This window comes from Spermophilus citellus, assembly GCF_964194105.1.
Source record: "Spermophilus citellus genome assembly, chromosome: 5".
Taxonomy (NCBI): Eukaryota; Metazoa; Chordata; class Mammalia; order Rodentia; family Sciuridae; genus Spermophilus; species Spermophilus citellus.
Window position 1 is genome coordinate 175302352 of NC_138186.1, and position 22482 is coordinate 175324833.

General features: G+C 38.6%; 1 long non-coding RNA gene across 1 annotated transcript; it reads left to right on the forward strand.

Annotated features, from left to right (window-relative positions):
* The first annotated feature begins 530 nt into the window (after window positions 1–530).
* On the forward strand, window positions 531–20428 carry LOC308650558. Its single transcript, XR_014022344.1, has 4 exons — window positions 531–834; window positions 7066–7185; window positions 18512–18695; window positions 19705–20428. It is a non-coding gene; the product is annotated as an uncharacterized lncRNA (long non-coding RNA).
* The last annotated feature ends 2054 nt before the right edge of the window (window positions 20429–22482 follow it).

Below are 22482 nucleotides of genomic sequence, written 5' to 3' on the forward strand. Positions count from 1 at the left end.
TCAGATCAGGTTTGAGGTAGTTTCATCTTAATTATATTGAGACCTGAGCAAAGACTATCTCTGTATTTATTTATATTTCATTTGATTTCTTTATAAACATTTCAAGATTTTGTGAAATGATTGTACTTTAATACTTACATGTAAGTACTTCAAATTTGGGGTCTCTATTTTAAATATTAATGCTTTAAAATGTTTCTTATTCCAGTTTATAAATTTCACTGTTTCCCCTACATGATGGCTGAAATATAGGAAATCAATGAAATTTTGTCTATGGGCCGTGTACTTTGCTGCTTGCTATCTCCATCCATTCTGATCAAGACATAGGAGGTAGGCTCTATTTCTTTTCAATCCAAAATCATGACCTGGAATAGTCAGAACTATGAATTTAAGAGCTTCATTGTGCCTAGCACAAGGGGGTGCAGCTCTGAACAGTGAACACCCAGCATCCTTCACTGCCCACAGTGGCCAGCAGGGGGCACTCAGAACAACTTTCTCTGATCAACTGCTTTTGGGGGCTGTGTTCTGTGCCCTAATCAAACTTCCTTCTCCTGGGGATCCACCTGAGAGATGCCACATCTAGGGACTCCTAGAGGCTCTATCTAAGGTGTAGACCAGAGTTTTTTTTTCTTTTCTTTTTTTTTAAATTCTGGGGAGACACCTGGAAAGATACCATGGCCTGGGGATGCCTGGTGGATATGTCTACGGTGAGGGCCAGAGCTTCCTTCTCCTTGGCACCTACCCATGGAGGCTCCACTGTGGATTCAGGATGACTGAGGTCCATGTGAGGAAAACATGAGGAAGAAGCTTCCTGTGCATTGCCTGGTGGGCTGAGAAGTAAGTTCTGCCATGTTCTTTACTTTCTCAGGTAATATTTTAGGAGAACTTATTTTACAACAGTATTTCTTACTGAGGCTTTGGATGCTCATTATCATGGTATGTCAATGTATTTTGTGTGGCTTGAGTGTCTGAGGACACAAATGCCCCCTCAAGATGGTGCAGGGAGGGCCCAGTGCCTGGAGTCTGATTGGGGCCTGAGGGTAAGGGCTCTTGAAAATGCAGCAAGAAGCTCTCAGGAGCCTCTAGGGTGAGAGATGCAAAAATTATGATGGATTGCACTACCCAGAATCCTGGGTAACTGTAGAATCATCACTGCAGTTACCAGAGCCTTCTGCAGGGAGGGCAGCATGGTCAAATGACAGACTGTGCTACCCATAATTCTTGGGGACCTGCAACTTGCAGAGACCTCTGCAGAGAGGGCTGTATTGACAAAAAATCAAACTATGCTGCCAATTACTTTTGGGTGCCTGCTCTGCCCAGGAGCCTCTGGGGGTGAGATTTTTAAGGGCAGAATACCAGACTTCAATGCTCAGAACTTCTGGGGATGCCTACATACTCTGTAACCCTGTAAGTCCCAGAGGATTTGGTGGTGATGCTTTTGTTGGTAGAGCTCACTTCCTAGAATCTCCAGGGTCCCAGGGAAAGCATGGGGTCTTCAGCTCCTGTGATCCTCAGCAGGACTGTGCAGGGCAAACACTAGACTGCATTACCCAGAACCCTCAGGGACTGCAGCTTCCAGAATCCTCTGTGGTGAGTGGGCAAACCACTGAACTGCATTACCCACAATCCTAAGGGGGAACTTTAGTTTCAGAATTTTCTGCAGTGAGTAGGAAAAACACAGGACTAAATTACCCACAAATCTCGGTGCCAGTAGCTCTCAGGATCCTCTGTTGTGAGAACTGTTGGGCTGAGAGCTTAACTACAGTATCCAGAATCCTTGGTGGGGTGTGTTGCCCAATAGTATGCAGCCTGCAACTCCCTGAGGCCTCCCAAGTGAGAGCTGTGCATTATGCAGGTCAGACTACACTACCTACAATTCCTGGGGACACACTGGTGAATGTGCTGCCTATAATTCCAGGAGGCTTCCACAGTGAGGTCTTCAGTACCAAGACAAGCATGTGGCCTTCAGTTCTCATGGCCCTTGCAGTAGGGGCATATAGGCAAAACACTGGACTACCTTATCCAGAATCCTCAGCGGGGATCACAGTTCCCAGGATCTGCAATAGTGAGGACTGCAGGGTAGGGAGCTGAACTACACTACCTAGAATTCTTGGAGGTGCCCCGTGTCCATGTGGCCTGGAACTCTCAGAGGCTTCCACAGTGAGGGCTATTTAGGTAGAGGGCAATACTATACTACCCAGAATCCCTGGGGGCCTGCAGCTCCCAGACACCTACCTTTTGAGTACTGCAGGGGCAAGCTTTGTATTGCACTACACAGACTCCTCAGGGGTGTCTATGTAGGCTTGTGCTACACAGATCCCAGAGCCGTGATGGGGGTGAAGTCCACTTAGGTAGGATGGATTGCACTACCCAGAATAATCATGGCCCACAGCTCTCAGAGACCTCTGTGGTCAGAGCTGACTGAGTATAACTGACTACAATACTCAGAATTCCTGGAGGCTCCGAGCTCTAAGTAGTCACTGTACAGTTGAACATAGCACCAGGCTATAATACCCAGGATCCTTGGGGGATTGCAGCTCCCAGAATCCACTGTAGTAATGCTGCATGGGCAGAACACCAGACTACAGTGTCTAGAATCCCTAGGGATGCCTGAGTGACTGTGTAGCCTGCAATTTCTAGAGACCTCTGCAGAGGGTGCTGCATTGTAGAAGACTGGAGGTTGAATGTGCTACTTGAAGCCCCCATAGACTTCTGAAGTGAGGGCTGAGTGGGCAGAATGCCAGGCTACACTGTTCAGAATCACTAGGGGTGCCTGAGTAGCCTGCAGCTGGCCTCTGCAGCTGGCCTCTGCAGCTGGCCTGCAATGTGGAATACAAGACTGCACTACCCAGAATCCTGATGGTATGAGGGTGAATGTGCTACTTGCAACCCCTAGGCTTCTGGGGTGAGGGCTGCACGGGTAGAACACCAGAGTCTACTGCCAGGGTTCTCCAGGGTGTCTGGGCCAGCACATGGCACACAGCTTCCATGGTCCCGAAGGGCAAAGACTGTGTGAGCAGAGCACCAGACTACACTGTCCAGAAACCCTGAGAACCCTGAATCTGTGTAGCCTGAAGCTCCCAGAGGCATCCATGGTGAGAGCTGGGCAGGCAAGACAGACTGAATGATCTAGAATGCTCATAGGCTACTGGGAATTTGGTCTGAGCTCAGGTTCTTCTACCCTCCTACAGTGGTCACCCTGGGCTGGGAATTAACAGATTTTCTTAAAACCCCTGATTCTGAATTGGAGCAGTCCCTGCCTAAGTCACTCTGTCTCAAAGACTACACATCCCAGAAGCCTCTGAGGTGGTCTGTTTCTGGCTTCTGCCCTTGGGCTGAGGGTCTAGACTCCCCGTAGCTGCCTCCCTTTGTGCCTCTGCCTGCCTGTCTCAGGCTGCTGCAGCACTTGGCCTGGTGGAGTGCAGCGAGGGGGTCTCCTGGACTCCATTTCTCCTTTTCTGAGATTCCACTCCTCAGGTGCCACAGCCAGACCTAATTAGAGCAGTGGGAACATATTTTATTCATTAACTGCTGAGGGTGGAAGAAGGTGCAGACATTCACCAGGAAGCCAGGAGAGGCCCTGCCTCTGAGCTGGGAGGAGCTCCTGCACCGCGCCTGGCCAAAGGGGTGTGGTCAATAAGGGGCAGGGCCTTGCCACCATCTTTAATGCTGCCTCCTTGAGAGTGAGGAGCTGACTTCCCCCTCAGGACCAACCTGGGAGAGCACCAGTCCTCAGAGTGTTGGGTCACTCCACAGGGAGTGGCAGAGCTTCCTTCTCAGAGCAGATTGAGAGAGACACCCAGGTTGCGGACTCTCGTGGGTCATGCCTCCAGGGGCTCACGGAGCTCCCTTCTCAGAGCAGCCTCAGTGTTGATTCTTGGCTTAGGGACTTTCGTGAGTCGTGTCTCTAGGGATGCCTGGGGTTCCCTTCTCCTCAGCAGCCTGAGAGAGACACTTGGTGTGGGGACCCTTGTGGGCCATGTCTCTAGGGGTGCCTGGGGTTCCCTTTAACTCAGAGTGGCCTGAGGGAGATGCCTGGTGCGGGCACCCTCTTGGGTCATGTCTCTAGGGATGCCTGGGGTTCTGTTCTCCTCAGAGCAGCCTGAGGTAGGTGCCTGGTGTGGGGACCATTTTGGGTCACATTCTAGGGACACTGGGGGGCTCCCTCATTTTTACAGCAGCCTGAGGGAGATGCCAGGCCTGGGGAGCCTCGTGGGTCATGTCTCTAATTAGGCTGGGGGTTCCCTTCTCCTCAGAGCAGCCTGGGGCAGACGCCAGGGTTGCTGTGTGCAGCGGAAGGGGGCGTGGCCAACCAGGGGCGGGGCCTCAGCGCCATCTTTAAGGCCGCCTCCTTGAGAGTGAGGGGCTGGCTTCCCCCTCAGGACCAATCCAGGAGAGCCCCAGTCCTTGGAGTGTTGGCTCACTACACAGGGAGGGCCAGAGCTCCCTTCTCAGAACGGATTGAGTTCCCAGGTTGGGGACTCTCATGGGTCATGCCTCCAGGGACTCACGGAACTCCCTTCTCTTCAGAGCAGTCTCAGTGGACTCTTGGCTTAGGTACTTTTGTGAGTCGTGTCTCTAGGGATGCCTGGGGTTCCATTCTCCTCAGAGCAGCCTGAAGGAGACGCCTGGTTTGGGGACCCTCGTGGGTCACATTCTAGGGACACTGCAGGACAACCTCATCCTTACTGCAGCCTGAGGGATATGCCAGGCCTGGGGAGCCTCGTGGGTCAATTCTCTAAGTAGCCCTGGGTTCCCGTCTCCTCAGAGCTGCCTGGGGCGGTTGCCAGGGTTGCTGTGCTTGGCCAAAGGAGGCATAGTCAATCAGGGGTGGGGCCTCGCCGCCATCTTTAATGCCGCCTTTTTGAAAGTGAGGAGACTGCTTCCCCCTCAGGACCAACCCAGGAGAGCCCCATTCCTGGGAGTGTTGGGTCACTTCACATGGAGGGACAGAGCTCCCTTCTCAGAGCAGATTGAGAGAGACCCAGGTTGGGGACTCTCGTGGGTCATGCCTCCAGGGGCTCACGGAGCTCCCTTCTCCTCAGAGCAGCCTCAGCAAGGACTCTTGGCTTAGGGACTTTTGTGAGTCATGTCTTAGGGATGCCTGGGGCTTCCTTCTCCTCACATTGGCCTGAGGCAGATGCCAGATGTGGGGAGCCTTGTGGGTTGCAACTCTATGTAGGCCCTGGGTTTTCTTCTCCTCAGAGTGGCCTGAGGGAGATGCCTGGTGTGTGGACCCTCTGGTTTATGTCTCTTTGGATGCCTGGGGTTCCCTTCTCCTCTGAGTAGCCGGGGGGAGATGCCTGGCTTGGGGCCCTCATGGGTTATATTTTTAGAGAAGCCTGGTGTTTTCTGCTCAGAGCAGCCTGAGGAGATGTATAGCATGGGGACCCTCATGGTCATGTCTCTAGGGACACCTGTGATTCCCTTTTCTTCAGAGCAGCCTCAGAGAGATGGCTCAGAAGCTTCTGGCAGCTCTGGCAGCCGGTGAGGAGATGGTGGGAAGCATGAGGAGCAAACCCTGTCCTGGACCTGAGAGCTGAGGGCAGCCTTGGCTGTCAGCCCCACTCTGTCCTTCACAATTTCATCCTGGTTCCCTGTGCAGCAGTGACCCTTCCTTAGGCTGTGACCCTCATCATCTTAACACAGTGACCCAGGGTGGTTTCTAGGGAACCTGGCAGGGAGGAAGGAGGAATGTACAGCTTAAGGGAAGGGGACCCCAGTCCACTTCCTTGTTTTCCTTAGTGTTTAAATGGTTTGCTTTTTCTTGCAGTGTTAAAATAGTAGAAAAAAATATTGAAAAGTACATATGTTAACAACCCACTATTAATTTTTTTTAAAAAAATTTAATTTTTATTTTTGAGTACTGAGGATTGAACTTAGTACTTATCTTTTTTTTTTTTTTTTTTTGTTGTTGTTGTTGCATGTGACCACTGAGCCATATCTCCAGCCCTATTTTGTATTATAGAAACAGGGTTTTACTGAGGTGCTTCATGCCTTGCTTTTGCTGAGGCTGGTTTTGAAGTTGAGATCCTTCTGCCTCAGCCTTTTGAGCTGCTTAAGTTTAAATATATTACTTCTAACCAAGCCAGAATTTATTAAAAATACATCTCATGTTTTTTGTGGAATCAAACTCATGAACCACATTTTTCTTTTTCTTTAATCTCTTAGTTTTTTTTTCAATTTTTTTTAGTTATAGAAGGGCACAATATATTTATTTTATTTATTTCTTTTTATGTGGTGGTGAGGATCAAAACCAGTGCCTCACACATCTAGGCAAGTGCTCTACCACTGAGCTACCACAGCCACACGTTTTTCTTTTGGTGGAGAGTTTAATTAGCAAGAAGCCACCCCTCCAGGACCCTCTTGCTAAGGCCTTCCCCTCCAGACCCTGCCTCTCCTCTAGACCCCACCTATATTCTATGGCCCTGCTTGTCCTCCTGATCCACCCTTCCCCCTCCTTCCTACCCTGCCTCTCCTCTAGGTTCTACTCATGTTCCAGGGCCTGTCCCTTCCTCAGGTTCCACCCCTCTGTGAAGCCCTGCCCCCTTGTGACTCATTTTCCCCCTCCTTCAGACCCTGTCTCTCCTCCAGATCTTTCCCTTCTTCCTGTCCTGCCCCTCCTCCAGACCTCACCCCTCCTCTTTTAAATTTTTTTTTGTTGCACATGGACACAATGCTTTTATTTTGTTTATTTATTTGTATGTGGTGCTTAGGTTTGAACCCAGTGCCTCACACATGCTAGGCAAGTGCTCTACCACTGAGCCATAACCCCAGCCAAACCCTCCTCTTTAAGACCCTGCCTCTTCTCCAGACCCCACTTATCTTCCAGCCCCCCCTCCTGACTTTCCATCCCCCTCCTCCAGACTCTGCCCCTGTTAGTCTAGGATGAGCAGCTCCCTGGCTGCTGTGCTAATTGGCAATATATTCGTATGGTGCACAAATAACATCTGTTGTATAAACACTGACATCCTGCATTGGATGAATTATCTTGACTATTATCAAAATTTGACATACCATAAAATAAATTTAGAAAACTCACCTTTCTCTCTCTTTTATTCTCTATAGATCATGAACATTTGAAATAAAATCAGAATTTGTTAAAGGGCAGATGACAGCCAGCCTTGAGCCCTGATGATCCCAGGATCCCATCCAGTGGGAGAACTCTAAGTATCAGTCCAAGCTTTTGTATGCTAATTGATTCATTATTTTTTCTTATTTTAGAGTTATTTTGCTATGTAATTCCCCATGGCCTTCAGTTCTGTGTAATAGGTTTTTCCTATTCAATTTTTAATTAACATTCTTTCAATTTTCTACAGAATTTTTAAAATATTTTTTTAGTTGTTAGTGGATCTTTTTATTTTATTTATTTATTTTGTTTATTTATATGTGGTGCTGAGGATTGAACCCAGGGCCTAACACATTCCAGGCAAATGCTCTGCCTTTGTGCCGCAACTCTAGTCCTGTATAGGATTTTTAATTCTGTGAACTTCTATTTTTTTTATTCATTTTCTATTTGATTACACCAATAAGGAATATTTAAAAAATTTAGTTTACTTTGTTTTTGATTGAGACAATTGTTTTGTTTGAGAGAATTGTCTTGTTTGGAAATGCTCATAATCAAATGATTTTAATTAATTTCCATTTATTAAGACATGTTTGAGACTGGGTGTGCAGCTCAGTGGCAGAGCACTTGCCTGGCATGTGAGAGGCCATGGAGTCCATCCCAGCACCACACACTCAGAAGATGTCTTTGACAGGACTCAAGCATGAGAGGTATAGTTTCAAAAGATCATGTATTGGGGCTGGGATTGTGACTCAGCAGTAGGGCACTCGACTAGCACGTGCAAGGCCATGGGTTGATCCTTGGCACCACATAAAAATAAGTAAATAAAACAAAGGTATTGTGTTGAACTACAACTAAAAGTAAAGAAAAAATTTTAAAAAGGATTATGTATTTACACATATACACATATACCAAAGTGCCTCTTCCAAATTCATATGAAATTATTCTAAGAAAATTTCAAATCAGTTTTAAAAGAGAAGAGGGATGATGATATTTTTAATGTTAACCATTGATATTTCATGATATTTAAAACCACTATAGATGAAATCTCGTGAGATGCAAATCATTACAAAATGTAAGAGACAAGTCAGTAGCTGCTTTTTTGTAATTCAGATACATTTACTCAAAATAAGCTTTTAAAAAACATATTTTCTTCTTTTCAAATTTAGAAAGCATTTTCATATGTCCTATTAAAGTTCTATATTCATCAGAAAGTTCTCTTATTCCTTGCATACAAAGGGATGGGCCTTCTAATGAGCATGATACTTTGTTGTCAGGAATTCTTGTGGGAGAACTCTTTAAGTGTTTTGCCTCTGTTCAAAGTATCATTTAAAATGTATCAATTTGCTTTTGATTTCAGAAATTTGTCTGTCTTTTGAAATTATGTATTTATTAGTATTTAGGGTTATTCATGTAGGAAATGCCATGATTACATTTTATCCTAATGTTGGTGCCCCTATGTGCTTATAAGGTGGCTTTCAGAATGCAGTTTAGTATCTCTCTCATATTTGTTGGATTAATTAGAAAAGTACATGCACTTTTGATCATATTTAAATGGTTGCATTTGAATTATTAGAAGCAGAAATCAGACATGTTAGTATTGTGAGCTGAACAAAGTGCAGGTTTACTTTAATCATTTTGAGGAGGCTGACATAATGGCTTCTGCCTTGTTCTGTACCTGCCATAGTTGTCAGATGTCTCACCTGGAGAATTTTTTTTTTTTTTTGGCACTGGGGATTAAACCCAGGTCCTTGCTTGTGCTATGCAAGCCCTGAACTACATATGTCCCCAGTCTTTGTTACAATTTCATTTTGAGACAGGGTCTAGCTGAATTGCTAATGTCAGCCTCAAATTTGTGATCCTTCTGCTTTACCCTCCCAAATAGCCAAGATGACAGGCATGAGTCAAAGTGCCTGGCTTGTCCTGGAGTATTTTGATATCAGTATCATATGTTTCCAATGTGTTAATAATTTCCTAAGCTAGATTATGTTCATTTTTCTTATCAACAGTCAATAAAGCCTTTTTGTTGTTTTTTGATGGTATGCTTAATGTGAATATGGTTTATGATGTGACACCACTGTTTATGGTGATCTAGCTATGCAATTCACTGTAAGGAGAGTATTTTGATTCTGAGAGTCTCTCAAGTGTTTTAGGTCCAACATGTTTCCTTAAGAGGAGTGATTATTCATTTTCTATTTGATTATAAAAAGAAGACACAAATTCTTTTTTTTTTTTTTGTGGTTCTGGGGGTTGGTCCTAGGGCTTCCTGCATGCTAGGAAATCTTTCTACATCCCCAGCCCCATAGATCCTTTAGTTGTCATTAGCTTCATGATGAGCTAGTGACAATAAAATTACTTAGAAGTTCAACTAGTTTTAGACTCATACAAGAGTGTGGGCATCCATAGCTCCTTGTGATTTCTAAAAGGTAGAGTGTTTTCTCACAGCACAGCAGCATCTAATATAATTTCTGGACCAAGCTGACACCTCTGCTTCTCTTGGCTCACCACTTCATGCAGAGTTCTTGGAGGAGATGACTATTTCTTTGACTATTTGTCCCAGTCACAAATATTTGATTATATTGCTGCTAAAAAGGTATGCATAGAAATAAAATAGAGACAAGGATTCTTTGGGATAAATGATTCAGACACAGTGAGTCAATTTGCATTAGGACTTTTTTTATATATAAAGTCAGTCTTTCAGGAAAGTTAAACCAGGAGTTGAAATAGAATCTCTAAAATGTCATTTTTTTTCTCCTCTATTGATCAAGTTTTAAGAAGGCAAACCTAGAACCTAGTGACAGCATAAAAATATAAGGAGTTTATTTATGTTATTACTTCAACATGAAATATGTAAAAGAAGCACATACTTTGAATTTTATATTAATTTGAACTATTTGATTTTTGTGTTATGAATGTTCATAATAAAATACAGAACTAGCTAAGAGTGTCAGTTACCAGTAATTAACTGTATGAATAATTAAACAAGTAAGTGTTTATTTAGAGGCAGGTTCTCACAGAGTTACTTAAGGCCTCACTAAGTTGCTGAGGCTGGCTTTGAACTCGAAATCCTCCTGCCTCAGCCTCCCAGGATGCTGAGATTACAGGCATGTGCCACCATGCCAGGATTAGTTTTATCTTTATACAGAGATTGAAAAGAAAGTGTAGAGATTTCCCAGGTAGCCTCAATCTGGTTTCTTCCCTTGTTATGACTTAGGTGAGCTGTCTCTAAAGTGTTAACATCTTAGACCATTTGTCATGAAGAAAAAATAATGGTATGTTAACATTAACTGAAGTCACATATCCTTTGGATTCTCAGTTCTGTGTCTTCCTGTTCTAGGATCCCATCTAGGAGCCAACATGACATCCAGTCATCATGTCTCCATAGACTTCTCTTGGGGTGACAGTTTCTATGACCTTGAGAGCATTGAGGATGACTTGTCAGGTATTTTTATAATTTTTTTTTGGAATTTTCCTTTTTTCATATTTAAACTGGGGCTGTGGGTCTGGGGGAGGCAGGTAACAGAGGTGAAGAGCTGCTCTGTCATCTCTTGTCCTTATTGTCATATTAGTATTGACTGTGCCCACCTGGCTGAGGCAGTGCCTTTCAGGTTTCCTTGTGCTTCTCATATTTAGCCTGGGGCTATTGGACTGGGGGAAGCTGGTCACTGAGATGAAAAGCAGCTCTATCATCTCCTGCCCTCAAGTTGAAATGGTAGTATTGATTGTGCTCACCTGCTTTAGGAAGGGACTTTCAGGTTTCTTACTATGAAGTTACTCTTTTTTTGAATGTCCACATTGTCTGTTCTTCTGGAGGAAGTTGTAATGCAGAGCCCACGCTTAGGGATCAGAGAGTTAGCTCTACCTCCTTGATGACTGTGTCTCTCTCAATTATATGGAATTCTTCTGCACAAGAGGTTTCTACTCAGCCTCATTTGTTTGTGTATTCAGTCATTTATATATATCAGTCATCTGGATAGTTTGATTAAGCTGTTTTTTGTTCTCCCCCCCTTTTTAAATACTACTTTGTGGCTCAATTCATCCCTACTTTAACCATTGGGAATTCTTTCCATTGGAGATCTTTCCATTATCTCCTGTTGTCCTTTAACATATTTTCTGGTTTTGTCCCAAAGTTTTTTCTTTCTGATATTTAAATTACCCTGACTTATATATTTACTGTGTTACTCTTAGTATCAGCCATTTCTTCAAAGAGTCATGGCTCCTTTGATTGGAGAGTGATATTAAAATCCTTCATCTGGCAGGGGCTGGGGTTGTGGCTCAGTGGCAGTGTACTCATCTGGCATGTGTGAGGCACTGGGTTCGATCCTCAGCACCACATAAAAATAAACAAATAAAATAAAGGTCTTTAAACAGTGTATAAAAAAATATTTCATCTTGCATCTTGATCCACACAACTGACAATGCAAAGAAGTTTATGTGTATTCTAATCTTTTCATACCCCCTAGTTATAACTATGTTTATGTGGAACCATCTGTGAATGTATTAAGCAAAATGTGAGTTTATACTGATCTGCAGTCAATGGATTCTGACCCATTATGACATAGATCCCTCTGCCTTCATCCCTTGTTTATCATAACTTCTCACCCCATCAGTGGGAAATCTAGCTCCCAGTTTCTGCCATATAATTAATTCATTGTTCCATTATGAGCAATGAATTCATTATTGCTCCAGATTATGGGCTGTGACATAATAAGAAATACACATTCAGCCTCTGCACCCAGTTCCTGGTGCAGCACTCCTAAAATCTTTATATTTCCTGAGTGACAGAGGTGTTAGGAGCATTTTTTTGTCCTAATATTGATTCTTTTACCTTGGTTATTTGCACAGAGCTCCTAAATCCTGCAGTTGTCAGTGGATCTTTTTATTTTATTTATTTATTTTGTTTATTTATATGTGGTGCTGAGGATTGAACCCAGGACCTGACACATGCCAGGCAAATGCTCTGCCTTTGCACCACATTCTAGCCCTTTATAGAATTTTTAATTCTTTGGACTTCTATTTTTTTTATAAGGAATATTTTAAAAATTACTTTTAGCTTACTTTGTTTTTGTTTGAGAGAATTGTATTGTTTGGAAATGCTCGTAATCAAATGATTTTAATTAATTTCCACTTATTAAGGTATCTTTGGAGAGTGGATGTGCAGCTCAGTAGCAGAGCACTTGCCTGGCATGTGAGAGGCCATAGAGTCCATCCCAGCACCACACACACACAGAAGATGTCTTTGACAGGACTCAAGCATGAGAGGTATGCTTTAAAAAGATCATGTATTGGGGCTGGGGTTGTGGCTCAGTAGTAGGGCACTCACCTAGCACATGCAAGGACCTGGGTTCGATCCTCAGCACCACATAAAAATAAGTAAATAAAACAAAGGTATTGTGTCCAACTACAACTAAAATAAAGATTTTTTTAAAAAAGGTCATGTATTCCCACATACATACATATACCACAGTGCCTCTTCCAAATTCATATGAAATTATTCTAAGAAAATTTCAAATCAGTTTTAAAAGAGAAGAGGGAGGATATTTTTAATGTTAACTATTGATATTTCATATTTAAAACCACTATAGATGAAATCTCCTGAGATGCAAATCATTACCAAATGTAAGAGACAAGTCAGTAGCTGCTTTTTTGCAATTCAGATACATTTACTAAAAATAAGCTTTTTTTAAAAAAAAGATATTTTTTCTTCTTTAAAATTTAGAAAGCATGTCCATATGTCCTATTAAAGTTCTATATTCATCAGAAAGTTCTCTTATTCCTTGCATACAAAGGGATGGGCCTTCTAATGAGCATGATACTTTATGTTGTCAGGAATTCTTGTGGGAGAACTCTTTGTTTTGCCTCTGTTCAAAATATTATTTAAAAATGTATCAGTTTGCTTTTGATTTTAGAAATTTGACTTTCTTTTGAAATTATGTATTTATTAGTATTTAGAGTTATTACATGTGGGAAATGCCATGATTACATTTTATCCGAATGTTATCCTAATGTTGTGTTAATAATTTCCTAAGCTAGATTATGTTCATTTTTCTTATCAACAGTCAATAAAGCCTTTTTTGTTGTTTTGATGGTATGCTTAATGTGAACATGCTTTATGATGTGACACCACTGTTCATGATGGTCTAGGTATGCAATACACTATAAGGAGAGTGTTTTGATTCTGAGAGTCTCAAGTGTTTTAGGTCCAACATGTTTCCTTAAGAGGAATGATTATTCATTTTCTATTTGATTACACAAATAAGACACAAATTCTTTTTTTTTTTTCCTTTTGTGGTTCTGGGGGTTGGTCCTAGGGCTTCTAGCATGCTAGGACATCTTTCTAACACTGAGCTACATCCCGGGCCCCATAGATCCTTTAGTTGTCATTAGTTTCAAGCTGAGCTAGTGACAATAAAATTACTTAGAATTTCAACTAGATTTAGACTCATGCAAGAGTTTGGGCATCCATAGCTCCTTGTGATTTCTAAAAGGTAGAGTTTCCTACAACACAGCAGCATCTAATATCACTCCTGGACTGATCTGACACCTCTGCTTCTCTTGGCTCACCACTTCCTGTAGATGTCTTGGAGGAAATGGATGTTCTTTTTTTTTTTTTTTGAAATGGATGTTCTTTGACTATTTGTCCCAGTGACAAATATTTGATTATATTGCTGCTAAAATGTGTTCATAGAAATAAAATAGAGACAAGGATTTTTTGGGATAAGTGATTCAGTCACAGTGAGTCAGTTTGCCATTAGAACATTTTTTTTATAAAGTCATTCTTTCAGGAAAGTTAAACCAGGAGTTAAAATAAAATCTCCAAAATGTCATATTTTTCCTCTGTAGTGATCACGTTTTAAGAAGGAAAACCTAGAACCTAGTGACAACATAAAAATATAATAAGTTAACATATGTTATTATTTCAACATGAAATATGTAAAAGAGGCATATACTTTGAATTGTTTAAAAAAATTTTTAGTTGTAGTTGGACACAGTGCCTTCATTTTCATTTATTTCTTTTTATGTGGTGCTGAGGCTCAAACCTAGCACCTCACACATGCTAGGTGAGTTCTGTATCACTGAGCTACAACCCCAGCTCACATACTTTGAAATTTATATTAGTTTGAACTATTTGATTTTTGTGTTATAAATGTTCATAATAAAATACAGAACTAGCTAAGAGTGTCAGTTACTAGTAATTAACTGTATGAATAATTAAACAAGTAGGTGTTTGAGAAAATATAACCATGTCCTAAGGTTTTACTTTAGAGTAGTTTAATCTTTTTTGGGGGAGGATACTGGGCATTGAATCCATGGGTGCTTACCCTAATCCTTTGGCCTTTAATATTAATATTTACCCATATTATTGCATCAAAAAGGGATATAATAACTGCCCTGTGGACTTTAATACTAGTATAAAATCAATACTATAAAATGTAAGTGATATAAATGCTACCTTGTGACTTTAAGTACTTACACTATATCCAACTATTATAAAATTGATAAAATAGCTTCCCTGTGTCAATTAATACTAATGTAATATCCTCATTCTAGAATCTAAAGCTAATATTGTAGCAGGAAAGTGACATTTAACATCAATGTGGTATCAGTACTATAGCATGACAAACTAATGTAATAGATTCCCTGTGGAATTTAATACTAATATAATATCCTAATACACCATGTAAAATAAATATGATAGCTCTACTGTAGCCCTTAATACTGATGTTATATCCATTCGAAAGTATTTTATACTAATATATTAGCTGTCCTGTGAACTTCATGCCAACATGATATCCATATTGTAGCATCTAATGCTAATATAATAATATCTTCCCTGTAACCTTTAATATTTACCCATACTATTGATACTATAATGTAATATCCAGATTATAGCATCTAAGACTAATATACTATCTGCCCAGTGAATTCCAGTAATAATAAAATCTCCACAGAGAAGCACATAAACTTAATATAAGAGCTGTTTTGTGTCTTTTCATGATCATATGATATCTATAATATGCAATCTAAAAGTAACAGTAGCTGACTTTGGTTTTTAATATTAATGTAATATGCATACTATAGCATCCTAAAGTACTATAGCAGCTTTGGTATGGATATGGTATATCCATACCAAAGCTTCTAAAACTAGAATAATAGTGCTCTGTGGCCTTTAATGCTAATAGGTATTCATACTACAGTATTTAAAGCTGATACAATAGCTGAATTGTGGTCTTCCATATCAATGCAATGTCAATATTATAGCATATTGAACTAATGTAGTAGCTTCCCTATGACATTTATATGCCAATATAGTATCTAACCTGTTCACTTTAATACTAACATGATATTTGTACTGTAGCCTCTGAAACTGATATAATAGCTAATTTATCATCTAAAAGTAATATAGTAGCTGCCCTGTAACTTTAAAACTATTACAATTTTTATAGTATAGCATAAAAATTAATATAATAGCTTCCCAGTGGCTTTTATATTAATATGATATCTGTGCTACAGTATATCCAATACTAATAAAATAGTGTCACTGTGGCTTTAAATACTAATATGATATCCATGCTACTGCAACTCAAGCTAACATAATAGATGATTTGTGTCCTTTAATCTTACTATAATATCTATATAATAGCATATATTACATAATAGATGATTTCTGGCTTTAAATATTAATATTATATCCATAATATAGCATCTTTAATTAATATTACATATGTCCTGTCTCTTTAGGACAAATATTATATCCATACTGTTGGATTTAAAACTAGCATAATAGATACCTTGTGGACTTTAATACTAATATGCTACCCATACTTTAGCTCCTAAACTTAATATAGTAACTGCCTGGGCCCTTTAATATGATATGTAATATGATAAACATATTGTGCTCTTTAAAACTAAAGTAATAACTGCTCTGTGGCCTTTAGTGCTAATATAATATTTATAATATACCATGTAAAACTAATGTAATAACTTCCTTGTGTCCTTTAATATTGATAGTGTAGCATCCAAAACTAATATGATAGCTGCCCTCTAGACTTTAATATCATAATATTCATACTGTGACCTCTAAATTTAATACAATAGCTGTCTTGTGGCCTTTATTATTGGTATGTTATTCATACTATACCATGGAAAACTGATTAAATAACTGTTCTGTGGCCTTTAATATTAATATGATTTCCATATTATAGCAAAAAAACTGATATCAGAGGTCTTTATTACTAATAGATGCAAACTATAATATCTAAAACAAGTAAGTAGCTGTGCAATAGAATTTAATACTAAGTGACATCCATGCTAAAGCATGTTAAACTAATAGCTCCCCTGTAGCTTTTGATACTAATATTATAGTCTCCAAAACTGATGTAATAGATGTCCTGTGGCCTTTAATATTAATGTTACATCATTCCTATAACCTGTGAAACCAATTTAATAAGTATCTTATGAAATTTAATATTCATTTAATATCCATAATATAAATCTAAAACTGATAAACAGGTGCTCCATATAAACCTGGTAAATAGGTCCTATAGTATTAATATGATATTGTATCACCTTAAACTAATATAATGTCAGCTTTGTGGCCATTAAACTAATATGATATTTATAGGATAGTGTTAAAACCAATAAACTTCCATGTTGACTTTAATGCTAACATGATATCCATACTTGAGAATCTAATAGTACATAATTATTGACCTGGAGTGTTTAATTCTAATATGATATTCATATTGGAACATCTGAAACTGATGCAATAGTTGCCCTGTGGCCTTTGATATTTATATGATATCCATCCTATAGTATCCAAAGCTAATAAAATATATTAGCTACCCTGTGGCCTTTAATATTAATATAATATCCATACTGCAGCATTTAAAATAATAGATGGGGCTGGGGATGTGGCTCAAGCGGTAGCGCACTCGCCTCGCATGCATGCGGCCCGGGTTCGATCCTCAGCACCACATACCAACAAAGATGTTGTGTCCGCCGAGAACTAGAAAATAAATATTAAAAATTCTCTCTCTCTCTCTCTCTCTCTCTCTCTCTCTCTCTCTCTCTCCTCTCTCACTCTCTCTTTAAAAAAAATAAAAAATATAAAATAAATAAAATAAAATAATAGATGCACTGTGGCCTTAATATCATATAATTGGTTTGGATATGCTCATGTGTGAGACAATGTAAGAAAGTTTAAAGGTGAAATGATGGGTTATGAGAGCCTTAACCCAAATTAGTAATCCTCTGACAGGAATTAACTGAGTGGAAACTGCAGGCTAATAGTGTGTAGCTGGAGGAGGTGGGTCATTGAGGCTGTGCCTTTGGGGTACTTATTTGGTGAGCTATGCCTAGGTTCTCTGCTTCCTGATCACCACTTTCCTTCACCACACTCTTCTGACCCACCTTAAGCCCCAAGGAATGGAGTTGGCCATCTATTGGCTGAGTTCTCTGAAACTGTGAGCCCCTAAATGAACTTTTCCTCCTTTAAAATTGTTCTTGTCAGATCCTTTGGTTAAAGCAGTGAAAAAGATGACTGAAACAATAACATACATAACATAGATCTAAAACAAATACAATAGTTGCCCTGATGCCTTTAATACTAATATGCTATTAAGAGTGTAACATCTAAAACTGATATATAATAGTTTCCCTGTGACATTTAATGTTAATATAATATTCATGCCATAACATCCCAAACTAACATTATAGGCTCCCTATAGCCTTTTATACTAAAGTAATATCCGTACTATAGCATTTCAAGCTAATATAATATCTTCCCTGTGGCCCATAAAGCTAATGTAATACATACTATTGCATCTAAAATTGATATAATAGCTGCTCTGTATCCTTTAATATCAATAGACATCCTTATTATAGCATCTTAACTTGATATAATAGTTGCTCTTTGGACTTAATATTTATATGATACCCATAATAGCATCTAAAACTGATAAAATATTAGCCCTGTGGCCCTTATAGGTAATATGATACCCAAACTATATCTCCTAGAACTAATATAATAGCTAGACTGTGGCATTTAATATTAATATTTTATCCATATTATGCCCTCTGAAAATAATAAAATAGCCCCCTTGTCATTTTAAGTAAAATATCCATATGATACCAATAAACCCTATAATATAGCATATCCATATGATAGCATATAAAGTTATCATAATAGCTGACCTCTGGCATTTAATAGTAATCTGTTGGGCTGGGGATGTGGCTCAAGCAGTAATGCACTCACCTGGCATGCTTGATATGGAACTACAGATCTTGTTTTCCCAGCTGGATTTTGGTCTTGTTTTGGTCCCATCTCTTCTTTCTATGCCCCTATTTATCACTTGTAGAATGGAAATGTTTAATCTATGCCATTATATATTGGATTATGTAGCTTGCTGTGATTTTTATGGGGTCTCATGATGACTTTTCCTTAAGTTTCAGAAGAGGTTTTGGACTTTGACTTTTGGGGAATACTGGAACTGTTAAGAACATGTGGACTCCTGGATATGAACTCAATGTATTTTGCATCATGAGATGGACATGAACTTTTGGGGGGCCAAGGGCACAATGTTATGGTTTAGATATGAAGTGTTACTCTAAAGCTCATGTATGAGAAAAGGTAAGAAAGATTTAAAGGTGAAATTATTTGGTTATGAGAGCCTTAACCTAGTGAGTGCATTAATCCACTGATAGTGTTTAACTGGATGGTAACTGTAGGAAGGTAGTGTGTAGCTGGCGAAGGTGGGTCACTGCTGGCATTTCTTTGGAGTGTATATTTGTCTCTGGTGAGCAGAACTCTCTATCTGCTTCCTCTTTGCCATATCTTGATTTGCTTCCTACCTCTGTACCATTTGGGCAAGAGCCATGGAGTTGGTCTTCTATGGACTGAGATCTGGAAAATATAAGTGTCAAATAAAATTTTCATTCTCTAAAAATTGTTCTTGTCAGGAATTTTAGACACAATGACAAAAAAGCTTACTAAAACAATACTGTACTATCTAGAAATAATAGTGGCCCTTTGGCCTCTTATATCAATAATATAGCATCTAAAATTAATAGTTATCCTGCAGTGTTTAATCAAATTATGATATAAATATTATAGCATCCAAAACTAAGATAATACCTTCAATGGCTTTTAATACTACTATGATATCCATGATATTACAACTAAAACTAATATTGTAGCTTCCCTGTGGCCTTTAATATTAATGTAATATCAATAATGTGGTCACAGGGTAGCTATTATATTAGCTTTATAGATAACTGTATGGATATTAATATTAAATGTAAGGAAAATAAAAAGAGAGAGAGAAGATGAAGAGTCAGAATGACAGAATGGCAGAATGGTCAAGCTGCCAGCTTTATTTATATCAATAGGTTGCATTTGGTCATTGGCATCAGTAATATACTATTGTTTATTGTGTCATTTGGAAGGTTATAGAGTTAGCAACGTTATGCAGCTTATTCCTCAGTTACATTCTACAGTTACAATATGCAATGTTAGAAGCTTTGTGTAGCTATCAAGAAAGTTTTTTATTTACAGTTACTGTTAGGTGGGCAGGTCCAGGAGCATGGGAACTTGGGGAAACATTTTTTCTTGTATAACAAGAGTGTTTCTTTATTCCCAGGAGCTGTGTGCCTGCGATCAAGGTCAAAGCCAATAAGACTCTGGCACAAAGCCTTCTAATGCAAGGCATTGCTACAGCAGGTAGGCATCCCTTGTCTTTGCACAGAAGTTTTCCTAGTATCCAGGCATTTCTCGTCTTGGCACAGAAACTTCCTAGCCACCAAGCATGCCACATTTGTGAAGCCATCAGAGACTCCAGTCCCAAACACAGAACCCTTGTGGGCCAAAGGGAAGCTTTAAGGCCAAAGGAAAGCTGTTATATCAGTTTTACATGCTATAATGTGGATATAATATTAGTTTTAAAACTGAAGAGCTGCCTGTGACCTTTTAATACAAACATGTCATCCATACTATGAACTTGTAATGGATATAATAGCTCCCCTGTGAACTTTATAACTAATATGGTATCCATATTATGGCATCAAAAACTGACATAGTAGCTGAAATGTGTGATTTAGTATTATATCCATACTGTGGACCTAAAACTAATAACATACCTTTCCTGTGGCCTTTCATATTAATACAATGTCCATATTGTAGCATCTAAAACTAATATAATAGCTGTCCTGTGGCTTTTAGTACTAATATGATATCCATATTATAACATTTGCCAAGGTCCCTTAATATTAATATGATATTGTTAAACTAGCACCTAAAACTAATAGAATATTTGCCTGTGGGCTTTAATACTTTTTAAAATTTAATATATTTAAATATATATTAAATATATATTCATATATACCATCCAAAAACAATATAATAGCTTCCCTATGGCCTTAAATATTAATATAATATTCATACTGTGACATATAAAACTAATATAATAGCTACACTGAATTTTAAAAAAAAATATTGTTTTAGTTGTGTATGGAAACAATACCTTTTATTTTTTTGTAATGTGATGCTGAGGATTGAACTCAGTGCCTCACATGTGCTAGGCAGGCACTCTACAAATGAGCCACAACCCCAGCCCAACTATCCTGTGACTTAATAGTAATATAACATCCATAGAGTAACCCATAAAACTAATATTGTAAATTCCCTGTATATTATATTAATATAATCATTATATTATTATTAATATGACATCCTTGATATAGTATCTAAAACTGAAGATCTCTCCTATGGCCTTTACTATAGCTATTAAAAGTGGTATAAGGGCTGGGGATGTGGCTCAAGTGGTAGTGCGCTTGCCTGGTATGCGTGTGGCCCGGGTTCGATCCTCAGCACCACATACAAACAAAGACGTTGTGTCCGCAGATAACTAAAAAAAAAATATTAAAATTTTCTCTCTCTCTCTCTCTTAGAAAAAGTGGCATAATAGTTTTCTTGCAGCCTTTAATACTATAGTAATGTGATATCCATACTCTACCATCTAAATACAACAAAATAGCTTCCCTGGAGTCTTTAATAATAATGTAATATAGTACTACAGCATCTAAAACAAATACAATAGCTGCCATGTGGCCTTAAATACTATTTTATTCATATTATTAGATAATACTGACAAAATAGCTGCACAGAATAGATGCTATAACAGAAACATGATAGCCACATTATGGCATGTAAAACTGATACAACAGCTGCCCTGTGACCTTTAATACTAACATTATCCATATGATAGGTTTAAAAATTAATAAATTACCTGCCTGTGGATTTATTGTTAATATTTTATCCTTACTATAGCATCCTTATTATAGCATCTAAAACCAATATAATAGGTTTCCTGTGGATTTTAGTACTAATATAATATTCATATTATAGAATCTTAATCTAATATAATATCTGCCTTGTGATCTTTAATACTAATAAGATATCTATACAATAGAACCTAAAATTAATATTATAGCTGTCCTTTGGGCTTAAATACTAACATGATATTCATATTATAGCTTCAAAGTTGAATACAGTAACTGTGTTTTAAAATTCTAATATGATATGCATATTATTGTGTCAAAACCTAAGATAATGTATGCCATGAAGCTTTTAATAATAAGATATTCATATTATAGTATGTAAAATGAATAGCTGCACTGCCTCATTTATTACTAATATAATACTCATCCTATAGCATCTAAATCTGATATAATAATTGTCTTGTGGCCTTTACTACTAATATAATATATAATAATATCTAATTACTACTAATATAATATCCATAAAATAGTGTATAACTGTAATGTAAGAGCTGCAAAGTGGCTTTTATTATTAACTCAAACTCCATTCTATAACTCCTTAAACTTAGCTTATAACTCCTTAAAAATAGCTTGTTGTGGCATTAGTATTAATAAAATAAGTATCCTGTGGCTTCTAGTACTAATATAATAGGTAGCCTTCAATATTAATATAATATCCATATTATGAACTCTAAAACAAATATACTAGCTGCCCTGTGACCTTCAATATTAATATATAATCTGTACTATAGCATATAAAACGAATATAATAGCTGCTTTGTGGTCTTTAACTAAGAAGATATCCAAACTATAGCATTTGAAGCTTACAAAATTGTTGCCCTGTGCCATTTAATATTAATAGGATATCCATACCAGAACATCTAGAACTAATATATGCCCTCTTAGCTTTAATACTAATACAGTATTTCCATTGGTATTAAAGATCACATTATGTGTGTTATATTAATATTGAAGGCCACAGTTCCGTTATTACATTGGTATTAAATGTGACTGGGTGGGTCTGTATATACTAATAATTATGACCTCTATTACTAACTTAAAATCCAAAATTGGGGCTGGGGATGTGGCTCAAGCGGTAGCGC